The sequence below is a fragment of the Solanum dulcamara genome, chromosome 1 (assembly GCF_947179165.1).
Source record: "Solanum dulcamara chromosome 1, daSolDulc1.2, whole genome shotgun sequence".
NCBI lineage: Eukaryota > Viridiplantae > Streptophyta > Magnoliopsida > Solanales > Solanaceae > Solanum > Solanum dulcamara.
The window spans coordinates 19,995,340-20,009,645 of record NC_077237.1 but is presented as its reverse complement, the minus strand read 5'-3'; the positions used below and the strand labels follow the sequence as shown (position 1 = coordinate 20,009,645).

The 14,306-nt window shown below is 32.4% G+C and overlaps 1 long non-coding RNA gene across 1 annotated transcript; it reads right to left on the bottom strand.

Moving 5' to 3' along the window:
* Positions 1-10,332: 10,332 nt before the first annotated feature.
* LOC129902950 (uncharacterized) lies at positions 10,333-12,642 on the bottom strand. The gene is made up of 2 exons (XR_008770172.1): positions 10,596-12,642; positions 10,333-10,446 (listed from the first exon to the last, which is right to left on the bottom strand). It is a non-coding gene; the product is annotated as an uncharacterized LOC129902950 (long non-coding RNA).
* Positions 12,643-14,306: the final 1,664 nt, after the last annotated feature.

The window sequence follows — 14,306 nt, the reverse complement described above, 5'->3', positions numbered from 1 at the left end:
GAAGTTATTGTAAAGATTAATCCACCAAGCTTTGATATATTAACTCAAACATCAGTCAAAAAAATATCACACCCGTTAAGAGAAATGTCACAATTGTGAGGAAGAATGTAACCCCTTTAAAGAAGAGTCAACACACATCCAATAAGAAACAAAGCCCAGTAAAAAATAAAGAAACCATGGCAAAGGAGCAAAAAAGAAAGGGGAAGATGGTGCAATCCCCTTCCACTGAATATTCAGACTCATATTATTTGAAATTACATGTGTAAAATGTGTACAGACTTAATTTGATTTTTTTTGATAGTTGTCATGAATTTGATATGAATTTTATAATCAAATTGGTATGCACTGCATTTTTTGTGTATATAAATGGCATGTAATTGACATAATATGGTAAGATTTTGATTTTCTTTACAATTTGTACTAATTTGATAGGCAGTTGATATGATATGATTTATAATTAACATGGAAATTGTATTTAATTGATATGATTATGCATAGACTTACTTTTTCTGTGTTTTTTGTTTACCCCAAATTGGATTAAATCCAGCCTTGATATAATGTATAAACAGTTGGGTTAAAATTGGGATAATTTTGTTATTTTTTTGTAATTGTCATGGAATTGGTATGAATTTTGTACTTGTCATATAATTGACATAGAATGTGTACTCTGTGAATAAAAATGACATGTAACTGACATGAATTTGGCATAATTGTAAGATGTTGATTGTACTATTTTGATATGTAGTCTATATATTAGATTTATAATCAACATGAAATTGATATTATTTTTAGAATGGTATTGATATAAAATTTTATAATTGTCATGTAATGTGTGTTTTGTATATACAAATGGCATGTGTTTGATATGAAAATTGACATAATGCGTACTCTGCACATATAGTCAGTATGAATTTGATCTGGATTCAACTGGTATGAAATTTGAATATAACTTATATGAATTTGGCATACCAGTTATTCCTTGAAGTCATGCATAAACCCTTTCTCTAACCGAACATGTGTGATTACCACAAAATTTTTGGATTTTAAAAAGTCCAGATTGATTCAAATAGGATGCATTCATATATCATGAACAATCTTCAGAAGGACATCTAAGGTAAAAGCTATTTAATCAACAAAGTACAAGTATAATTAATATATCAATTTTATACAAATATAATATCATAAATAAATAAATCAATAAAATCTCACTACGCCGAACTGGAATGTATCACAAGGAATCAAAATTTATGGACTACTGCGTAGTGTCTCATCACCTCCATAAGTGTACTCCTATTTTTATAAACTTGTTTAGCATCTACCGATAAATTTGAAGGGCCACTGATTATAGCAGAACCTTCATCATCAAATTCTTTTATAGGGTTCATACTGACCAAATGGATTGACTTATTTGAGTATAAATCTACGTTAGTTTGTGGCTCTCCATTCAAACTTTCAACTCACTCCACCATTAAACCACATTCTGACATATCCATAGCTCTGTTTTCTTAATGTGACGCACAATGAAAATTTGATGAAGAAATCACTTTTAACTTTCCTCTGGTCCAAATACACGCATACACCCACATCATTATGTATCCTTATTGGTGGACACATTTCACCCACGAGGTACTTAATTTCCAATTCGTCTACAATTGCGATTTTGGTATAGTTGTAGAATATGTTATTAATTATTTCGATATCTACTTTATAGTTATATGTGGCATTAAAATTGTATGAAAATTTAATAAATTGTGTCAACATATAGATATTCCTCACAGTTTGTATGAAATTGGTATGACTTTGTTATAAAATGTATACACATTTGCATGAATTTGGTATACAATATATATAAAAGTTGTTTCTACTTTGATATCATGTAATACATTAAATTTATGATGGAACAGGAAAGTATGTTGATTTCCAAATAAATGGAATTTTATATTACGTGCAACACAAGTCGTCGAGAGGGACACAATAGGAAGACATGTTCAAATAATCCTGTTGAAAATTAGTCATAATTTATTTTTTATTTTAATTTAGTTGTTTAATTATGACAAACACATATTTTGATATTTTTGGTCTTTTAACTCAATGAATTTTGATTTCAGAATATTTATTATGTGTAACACTTAATTCTTTGTGTATGCATTATTTTTCAAACGTAGACTCAAAAACTAAAACTAGTTAATGTTGGTAATCATTTGATATCCAATTGGTATCCACTTGAAAATTAAGTCCACCAATGTATGCAATTAGTATGAAACTAATATCCAATTGGAAATATTAAGTCTAACCATGGATGCAATTGGTAGCTAATTTGTTGTCACGCCATGGGAGGGTATCATACACGTGGCCGGCACTCGAAGATCATTACAGGTACTCAAGCGAACCACTTAGTCCAATCATACTTTAATTTAATCACATTCTATCAGCGAAAGACTCACTTAACAAGTAACTACTCATAAAACAAGGCTAAAGGCCAACCATCTATCAAATCCAATCAACAAACTAGTATGAAAGAAACTAGTCAAATACGCTACGAATCAACAACATCACAATCTAGTATATGAAGCCTTTATCAACTATCTAAGTGGTTCCAATGACAGGTTCATAGCTACCCCAAATCAAATGACAAAAACTAAACTCAAAGCTAGAATGATAAATGTGGTATCCTCCGAAAGTAAGAAGGACTCACCAAATAGCTAAATATGAATAGATCTTCAATGATGCGCTTGTTGATAATCTCTAGTACTTATCTCGACATCATAAAATAATGCAGACCCAAATGGACGTCAGCACATGAAATGTACGAGTATGTAATATAGCAGAATGAAACATGCATCAAGGTAGAATAAAATCAACTCAGAAATCTCAAATCGGGAAGATGAACAACCCAATCAAGATGTCCTAAGTCTAAACAAGAATAAGATTTAGAAAAAGACCAATCATATATAATCCATTCCAATACAATCCAATAAAATTCAATCCAATCCAATCCAATCAGAGTACTATCAAGACATATATAGGAGTTTCTCTTATCTGACAACCATCACTTATGAGCCAGTGATAGTACAACAAGAAGACGTTGTTGCCACATTCGTTCAATACCTTGCCAGGGTAAGAACAAATCAACCAATCATGGATCCAAAGCCAATCAAGTCCTATCATGCTAGGACAATAATTTAGGAAACATCCGACTTAACAGTTCAATTCTCTCATATATTTGGAGACGTAGTTATTGAGTTTGAGTTATTACTTGCTCTTACCCAATTCGGTGCTCGATACTCCTTCCAAATCTCAAAGATCATAAGACAATCAATCCAAATCAATAAGTCTCTATCAGAGTCTTTCAATTCATCAGTTCTATCAATCAATCCCCTCAAACAATCAGTTTCCCAATCATTTAATTAAGAGATGTTTTAGACAATCGTTTATAACAACAATCAGTTGAGACCATTCACATGAGTTCAATTATGAAGAAATACAGGACTATCAGTTCATCAACACTATCATCAAATTCACATCCTAATCACAATCATATACTCACAAGTTCAGGGCTCTAGACTCAATCTTTAGGTATATACAATTTAATATCAATCAACATGCTATTAGGGTTTATGAAACAAATAGTTCAAATCACACCTTCAAGGAGTTCATTTGTAGAAAAGCATGAACTTATTAATAATCATTAAAACGTGTAAATTTTAAAAAAAGAATTCTCAAGAACACATTAATGGGGACTCAACCCATTCAAAATCAACTTATCACAATCATGGGCACATAGAGGAAAAAAAATCATGTTTTAGTTCAGCCTTGCATACCTGGAATGAAGACTAATCAAGAACTCGAAGACCTTACTTAAAGAATTTGAACCCTAACCTTTCCCCTCTTCTCAAATCCCCTCTCTAAAATAATCTATGTGTTAATGAGATTATGCGTTCAAGGTACTGATAAGGGACTTAATTGAATCCTAAAACATCAGGGTTTTAGTTTGGGAAGGGTGAGAAAAGACATCAATGTAGGATTTCTGGCGACTTTGACCAGTTATCAACCTCTCTTGGATGATCTTCACCTTCTTCATAGCTTGGTGAACTAAGTCTGGCCCAATCAATTCAGCTTCACCAACCTCAAACCAACCAATTGGTGACCTACATCTTTTCCCACATAGAGCATCATAGGGAGCCATATGAATGCTCGAATAAAATCTATTATTGTACGCAAACTCAATAAGAGGTAAATGATCATCCCAATTACCTTTGAAGTCGATGACACAGGCTCTCAACATGACCTCTAAGGTTTGAATTGTACATTCTGCCTGGCCATTTATTTGCGGATGAAAAGTATTACTAAGGTTCACTCTTGAACCCAAACCTTTCTAGAATGACTTCCAATCCTGAGAGGTGAACTGAGCTCCCCTATATGAAATAATAGACAAAGTAACTCCATGCATTCTAACAATCTCTTGAAAATATAGTCTGGCATAATCCTCTGCAGTGTCTGTAGTCTTAACTGGCAAGAAATGGGCTGACTTGGTCATTCTATCCACAACTAACCAAATATAGTCATACTATCTGTGGAACCACGGTATATTGGTAATGAAGTCCATGTTTATCATCTTCCATTTCTATTCATGAATCTCAATATTCTGAGCTACTCCATAAGTCCTATGATGCTTAACTTTGACTTATTGGCACTTCAGACACTTGGACACAAACTCTACTATATCTTTCTTCATTTCACTCCATCAATATACTTTTCTCAAGTCGTGGTACATATTTATCGAACCTATGTGGATGAAATAACTGGAGTTATGGACTTCTGCCATGATTCTCTCTCGAATGCCATCAATACTTGGAACACACAATCTTTCTTGATACCTCAACACTCCATCCCCCCTTTGGCGAAAGCCATTACCTTTTGCTTGTGAACATCATCTTTCAGTTGGAGGAGGATGAGATCTTGATCTTGCTTTTCTTTCACCTCTGCAACTAGAGATGATTCATCTCCATTCCGAATGATTGTACCACCCTCAATAGAGTCAATAACTTGAACTCTTAAACATGCGAGCCTATGCATCTCTTTGGCTAGCTCTTTATTTCCCTCATCTACATGGGCAGTTCTCCCCATAGATAACCTATTAAGAGCATCAGTAACAACATTAGCTTTACTTGAATGGTAGAGAATGCTCATATTGCAGTCTTTAAGCAACTCAAGCCATCTCCTTTGTCTCAGGTTCAACATTTTCTGAGTAAACACATATTATAGGCTCTTGTGATTTATGAACACATCAACATGCAGCCACAAAGATAGTGACGCCAAATCTTGAGAACGAAAAATATGGCTGCCAACTCAAGGTCATGAGTCAGGTATTCTTCTCATGAATCTTGAGTTTTCTAGAGACATACGCAATAACCTTGATCTTCTGCATCAACACACAACCCAATCCAACTTTGGACGCATCACAATAGATAACAAAACCATATGTTCCCTCGGGTAGGGATAACACTAGAGTAGTAATCAGTCTTGTTTTCAACTCTTGAAAACTCTTCTCACAAGCATTTGACCATTGAGACTTAGTTATTTTTAGTCAGCTTAGTCAATGGTGAAGATATCGATGAGAATACTTCAAAAAATCTACAGTAGTAGCCAACCAAACCCAAGAAACTCCTTATGTCAATGGAGGATGTGAGCCTTGGCAGTTCTTAACCACTTCAATCTTTTATGAATCAACTCGTATACCATCTCAGAAATGATATGGCCTAAGAACACCATAGATGCAAGCCATAACTCACATTTGGAAAATTTATCATATAGCCCCTTCTCTTTAAGAGTTTGAAGGACAATTCTGAGATGATTAGCATGCTCCTCCTTACTCTTATATAATCTATAAATACAATCAAAAACATGTCCTAATACTGTTTGAATACTCTGTTCATCAAGTCCATAAATATTGCAAGAACGTTGGTCAAACCAAAGGACATAACAACAAATTCAAAGTGACCATATTGGGTTCGGAAAGCAGTGTTTGGTATGTCACATTCTCTCATCCTTAACTGGTGGTAGCTTGATTTGAGGTCTATTTTTGAGAAACAAATGGCACCCTGAAGTTGTTCGAATAGGTCATCTATCCTGGGAAGGGGATACTTATTCTTTATAGTGACCTTGTTCAGTTAACGATAGTCAATGCATATTCTAAAGAAATAATCTTTCTTTCGCACAAAAAGGATAGGAGCGCCATAAGGTGAGACACTCAGTTTAATAAATCCCTTATCTAGGAGATCTTTTAACTGTTCTTTTAACTTAGCGGGGGCCATTCTATATGGCGAATTAGAGATAGGCTGCATATCGGGAAGAACGTCAATTCAATCTCTCAATCAGGATGGACTCTGGGCAGATCTTTAGGAAACACTCTAGGGGACTCATTTACAATCGGGAATGACTCAAGAGTAGAGGACTCAACACTATTATCTTTGACCATAATGATGTTATAAACACACCCTTTAGAGATCAACTTTCTGTCCCTACGGTTGGAAATAAACTTACCCTTATGCACAACATGACTACCCTTCCATTCTAAGACATGCTTATTTAGGAAACTGAACTTAAAAATCTAAGTTCTACAATTAATAGAGGCATAGCAAACATATAGCCAGTCCATGTCAAAAATTAAGTCAAAGTCAATCATGTCCAACTTAACTAAGTCAGCCATGGTATCCTTCTGACAGATAGACACATCACAATCTCTATAAACCCTCTCAGCTAAGATAGACTCACCAACGGGAGTAGATACACTAAAAGACTCAAAAAGACACTCAAGAATTCTATCAAATCTACTAGCCACATAAGGAGATACAAAGGATAAGGCGGTAATCAAGAGTAAAGACTCGAATCATACACGTCACAACATTTGGGGAATTCTCCTAATCTTGGCAACTATCCATGGCATATAGACTGTTTGTACCTTCGCTCGTGCATGAAGTAGTGCCCCTCTGATTACCTTTAGCCGGGGGTGCTGTGGTAGAAGACTGGGCTCTGTTGCCCCATGTCAGACACTTCCTTTGAAAATGGTCCACTTGGCCACATTTATAACAATCATTTTTCCCCTCTATGCACTCTCCCAAGTGGAGGTTACCGCACTTGCCACAAGGTGGTTTTTCCTATAAACCTTGAGTCAAACTGGCTTGGGATTGAGAACCCTGGGCTCTGGAATTCTGGTGACTCTGTCCTTGCTGATCATACCTGTTAGGAAGTGCAGGTGTACTTGCCATTGATGGAGCATAGTTGGAAGACCTCATCTAAAAGAAGGACCTGTTGTCCTTACTCTACCTCTGCTCATTCTCATGCCCAACTAATTTTTCTTTCTTACTCAAGTGCTCTTCCTTGTCTCTCCTCTTATCATCCTCTACCTACTAAGCATACACCATCAATCTGGAAATATCCGTGTCATAAATCAACAGTGATGTTTTGCACTCTTTCTTCACATGTCTTCCCAATTTGGAGACAAACTTTCTCATTTTAGACCGCATATCTGAGACTATCTTCGGAGTATATCTAAACTTCAGAGTATACTCCTTCACTGTCAAACCCTCTTGCTTTAAATTCACGAACTCTTCCACTTTTGCCTCCCTCAATTCTCTGGGAAAGAAGTGATCAAGGAAGGCTCCCTCGAACTCATACCAAATAGCAGGCTCAGCATCCTCACCTCTACTTTCCTTGAGCTAATACGACATCAACTCAACCCCATCAACCTCCATAGTATGAATCTCTTTCAGGATCTTCCACATCTTATCAATGAAGTTCTGGGGGTTATCCTCAACCTCGAACTCGTAAAGACTAGTGGGTTCATCCATAAGAAGTCTTGGATCCTCACTGAAGTGGATGGCTCTTGGGAGCTATAGTTGGGAGCTGGTGAACTCTGGTTACCCCTCTGGCCAGCTATCACTTGGGTAAGCATAGTGATGGCACCTCTAAACTTAGCTTTTAAAGTAGGAGATGACTAAATAGTAGGTTCTTAGAGTGCTTCAGTAGACCGTGCAGGTTGTCCCCTAGTCCTCACTCCAGATGGTGGGGGCATCTCAGATTGTGGAACCTCAGTAATGGCGGCTGTTATGCCCTATTTTTAACCGAGGTTAGATAAAGCACAACATATGAACTCTGAAAAAAAATAATTATTATATGGAGTCGCCACCTAATTTATTTAGAAAAATAAGGAAAATCTATTTGATGCATGATCTGTATGACTCACGTTTCAATCTGCGTAAAACCAGTTTAGATTCTAGGTAAGAGTTTACATTATTTCAAAGGGAAGGTGTTAGGCATCCTTCGAAATCCACAAAATGTGGTACCCAGCTAGACTTAATTCATCAAAAGGGAGGAGATAAAATTATTATTTGCAAGTATAACAAACATATATATAAAAATATATACACTAAAATTGTATAAGAATATATGTATATATAAAAAAGTATGTTCTAAGTAAGTAAAGTATATTATCACCAATTATGTATAGAAAAATACGAGAAAGGTATATGTATATAAAAAAGGTAGTTTTTATGCAATATTAAAAGAATAGCCCTTTATTCATATGAAAAAAGAACTCTTTTATCATATGAAAAGAAAAAATAATTTTGAATATCATTTGCAAAAAATATCTCCGAATACATGTACAGACACTTGGTAAAATATTAATAATGAATAAATTATTATCAAAATAATTTTAAAATATGCGTGTATATATACTACAAAAATAGAATTCTATTTTATAGTAAGCTCAGAGGCGTAACTATAATAAGTGTTACATCCCTATTAGAACGTCATGGTGATTCATAAAAAAAATCAATTCAATTGTTTAAAAGAGATTTAAAAAAAAATAGTTTAATTTAAGGAGTCACCATAATTTTAGGATAATTAGAAACTATTCAATTATTTAAAAATTTCTACAAATTCAATGGATCATAAGTAAAATGTTCAAGTTATTTCAAAGAGAAGGTATCAGCATCCTTCGAAATCCACAACTGCAGGTCCCAGCTAAACTCAGCTTTTAAAATGAAGAGATGAAAATATTGTATAAATATGTAATGAAATATACATAAAGAATAAATTAAAACAATAATATAAGAAATGGCTTAATGTTTGCCTAACGTCAATAATATACACAATAATAAATTAAACATATTATTTGAACTTAATTCGAATAGCTTTCTCAGGAAGCAATTCTGAATACCTGTAAAAAACTTAATATAAGTGTTAGTAAGGAATAAATATGATGATGATGATGATAATAATAATAATAATAATAATAACTAAAAATAAAATTCGTCTTATAAACATGGAAGGCTTTGAAAATCGACGGTAATTTCTTCATCGACCTTTTTTAACTTTATAATAAAAAAAATGTGGGAAGGATTACATTTTCCAAACCTAGCACAAAATGATGAACCGTAAAATAGTGACATTAGATCTATTATCAACAACAAAATAAATAACAATATGAAAACTAATAAAATATTTCACACAGCTAATAGATTAGTACTAGAGTAAAAAAGAGAATGAAGAAACCACACCTAAGCAAATAGACAAATGAAATAAAGAGACAAAAAGTAGAAATATATAAAGTGATGTTATCAATGTAATAAATGTATAATTTTTTTTTAATAAGATAGCAATGCCAAAATAATAATCAGCAATTCAAATGGAGATAGAAAAATGAGTGAAACGTGATTTTTGAAAATAAGATATCGCAGCAACTTAAAAACAACAGCAGTGCTAACTAAAATTTCCGTCTTTTAAATGGAGAGGTCTCAAAAATCGACAGAGAAATTTTTTCATTGGCCATGGTTTCCAAATAAAGTATGTATTGAAACATTAATTAAATTCTATAGATGTAGTTTCTATGAGTCAATATGATAAAAATATTTGTAATCTTGTAAGCGTAAATTAACTCTTATAAAATACTAAAAATATTCATTAAGTACTAAAAACGTTATTTATGTATATTTCTTACAGTAAAAATCTTGGTTTTATATGCTTGCAATATTATTCAATTCTATAAACATAGTTCTATATGACATAATATTATAAAAATATTTATTAGCAAATATATAGGTATTGTATCTATTAAAGTAGCCTATTAAACTTATTAAATCTTAAACATGATTTCTATAAAAAAAATTAACATGCTAAAGTCATGTAGGTATAGTTTCAATTAATATGCTGAAAATATTAAGCTTAAACCGTGACATATGATTTAATTAACATGCAGCACATAGATTTCCCCTCTCCCTTTAGACAGTTCCCAAAATGTATATTATTATACAGAGTAGAGTTTACAAGATTATTACAAACTAAAATAAAAGGTAAGTGGATAAATAATACAAAAAATGTAAACGAAATAATGACATTTTAAACTTTCGCACTCCTCGTGTCTTGAACTTTGAAGTTCAAGCCCTGCAAAATCATAAAGAAAACACAACCAATATACAAATATATAGAGAGGTATAACATGATCATATGATTTTACTCCGATAAAGTAAACAAACAAAGCAAGATCATTTTTAAAATAATAAACTAACATATAAAGAAAGACTGGAACTAACCTGGATACTTTAGTTAGGAAGAATAGGCAAATAGAATCTAACTTGTGATGTTGAGAACAAGCAAAACAATAATAAAGTATGTAAGAAATTTTTCTTACTGTCTTTTGTTTTCGTTTTAGGTGTGTAAAGAAATATAAAGTAGAATATATTTTTTGTTCTTTTCCTTTCTCTACTCTTTGTGTTTTTTGTTTTGTGTTGTTCTCTTTCTCTCTGTTTGTGTTTTTTTTAATAGTGATACACCCATGGGTAAAAGATAATGAAATCAACAAAATCACTAGCTAGATTTTGAATTTCAAACATTTTACAAATAAGTCAAAGATGGTGTATTTCATTTCAAAATATGACAAGATTTTCAAAATTTTCTCCACAAAAATCAAAACCACATCTTCTTTTTAGATTTGATCAAAACTTTATTCAAAAGATGTTTCAAAAAAAAAGTCAAAAGTTATGCCAAAGGACCCACCATCAATAATTGATAAAAACTATGCAATTTAATTAGAATAAGTATTCAAGTATATAAAAAAAAAAATTCAAACTTCCAACAGTGTATAATATTTCAGATTTTGCAAGTAAACAAAATCAAAGTATGGATCTAAACAAAATATAAAATATTATAACTTTAGTAATCCAGAGGTATGAAATGTTTGTTCACTTGTGATGTTAATATAGTGTATAGAGCTTAAGAATGTCAAAGTTGTCCGTCAAGATCACAACACTTAGAACAATAATATTCACAACCAAAAAAAAAAACCAAAAAGAATAAATAAATATAAAAAGCTCATAAATTATGTGAAAGGGAGCGAGGAAGACAACTCAATAATCAGTACTTGGAAAATATTTTACAAAAATTAAGCTTAAAAGAAAGGGTTTTAAGGAAACACAATAATTAGTGTGCTAGCATATCATTTATGATATAACGGTAATACCAAATTAGGCAAGTAATTAATAAAAATATCTAAATTAACTACTAATATATATGCATAATCAATCAAATAAAAATAAAATAATAATAAAGAAGGAAACCATTTGAACGAAGCAAGTCAAAAATTTGCCATAACAATAATAAGTAAAATCTAGGAGAGTAAGAAAAGAACAAGAAAGAAGAAAAAATAATTAATTAAATAACTATCTATATAAAATATGAATCAGTGACTAAAATAAATTGAACTTATTTAAAATAAGACTAAATCAAGGCTTCATTAACAAAGAGAATTATTCAAAAAAAAATCTTTTTTTTTATTAGAGAAATCGTTAAGGGTGCCCTCAAAATTAAAGAAAATCAATTATCAATCAAATCGTATAAAGTCAAGAATCAACCCTTATTATTGTTAAAAATTCAAAGAAGAATCAACAACAAATCACAAAGGGGCATATTATATTCAACCAAACAGAAAAGTATTAAAGCTCTAAATAGGTATTTAGGCATAAACAACCTGCAATGGTGTTTTCAACAAAGGCTAAATATATTAACAGCATATCAAACAAACAAGTTAATCTAAAAAAAATATTTAAAAAAATGGTTACATTGAATCACCAAACGACATGTCTTAGAACTAGTTCCTAGAGAGAATAAGTAATCAAAAGATAAAAAATAGTGATTAGAAAACTTACTCGGACGGATCTATTACGGATCCGTCTTGTGAACTCTTGAATATTACAACCGAATCGATTTCAATTAAGGTGAAATGTGCTTCCTCGGGGTCTGCTGCTTCGCTGGTGGCTGACGCAGTTCGCCATGGTGACGTGAGAGGAGAGGTGCTCGTCATACGTGTTGTTGCAGCAGAGAAGTTGTTGTCCGCCGTTGCAGCTGTCGAGGAGCTGCTGGACAGCGGTGGTCTCTCGTGTTGTTGCCGTCGTGGTGGAGACGAAGATGGTGGTGTGCTAGGGAGAGGAGTTAGAGAGGGAGGCGGCGGCTCTTCTTCTCAAGATCTTCTCTCTTGAGAAGAAGAAGATGAAAAGTATAGAGAGAGAGAGTTAGGGTGAGAGAGTGAGAGAGTTAGAGAAAGAGTATTTTTTTTTTTTTTAGAAAGAAGAATGATAAGATAGTTTAGAGTTTTTGGGGTTGTGGAAGAGATAAGAACGAATGGGAATTAAATGCAATCTACGGTTAAGATTGAAGAAATTGAGATTAAAAATAGACTACATTAAATTTAATTAAACAATAATTACAATTAATTGTCAAGTAAAATATCATCTAAATTAATTAACATTAAAGTAGCTACTTATGTATATACTATGTAAATATATGCATATTCATATATGACGTATATATGTATATAATACGTACTAAATAGACGTATAATTAATATAGTTAACTAAAATATATAATAAATTTAATTAAGTAATAACTTTATAAACACATGTATATAAGATATATTAAAATAGATATGAAATATGTACACATTAATATGAATAAGTAAATTGTAAAATAAACTTAGTTAAGTAATATATAACTTTTTTTTAATATAAAGAAAATGCACACATATAAAATATATGTAAAAATATTCGAACGTACGAAACTCATTTTTTTAAATTAAGAATAAAACTGATAAAGATAAAAGTAATAATATTAATAAATATCAAAAAATATATATATTATAAGTTATGAATGTCAGAACATATAATTTATTTGACAAAACTAAATATAAATTTATTTATTTGATAAAGAAATAATTTTGAAAAATGTTTTTTTATTAAGATAGCAATCCGAAAAGTAATTATCGGTCGGTCAAAATTGGGTGTCAACAGCGGCGTTCCTCTGATGGCGGTATGTTTAGAAGGCATTATCTACAAGCATGTAACACACGAATTAGGAAGGAACTTTTAGAATTAAACTCTTTAGCATGAGGTCAGTGTATGAAAGAAGTGAAACAATTTATAATGTCCTATAGCCTCTTGATTATAAGTGTGGTGCACAATATAGACTCTCTAGGAATCTTGAACTCTGTGCTCTGATACCAAGTTTGTCACGCCATGGGAGGGTACCATACACGTGGCCGGCACTCGAAGACTATTGTAGGTACTCAAGCGAATCACTTAGTCCAATCATACTTTAATTTAATCACATTCTATCAGTAGAAGACTCACTTAACAAGTAACTACTCATAAAAAAAGGCTAAAGGCCAACCATCTATCAAATTCAATCAACAAACTAGTATGAAAGAAACTAGTCAAATACGTTACGAATCAACATCACAATCTAGTCTATGAAGCCTCTATTAACTATCTAAGTGGTTCCAATGACAGGTTCATGGCTACCTCAAATCAAATGACAAAAACTAAACTCAAAGCTAGAATGATAAATGTGGTATCCTCCTAAAGTAAGAAGGACTCACCAAATAGCTAAATATGAATAGATCTTCAACGATGCGCCTGTTGATGATCTCTAGTACCTATCTCGACATCATAAAATGATGCAGGCCCAAATGGACGTCAGTACATGGAATGTATGAGTATGTAATATAGCAGAATGAAACATGCATCAAGGTAGAATAAAATCAACTCAGAAATCTCAAATCGGGAAGATGAACAACCCAATCAAGATGTCCTAAGTCTAAACAAGAATAAGATTTAGAAAAAGACCAATCATATATAATCCACTCTAATACATTCTCATCCAATCCAATCAGAGTACCATCAAGACCTATATGAGAGTTTTTCATATCCGACAACCATCACTTATGAGCCAGTGATAGTACAATAAGCCGATAT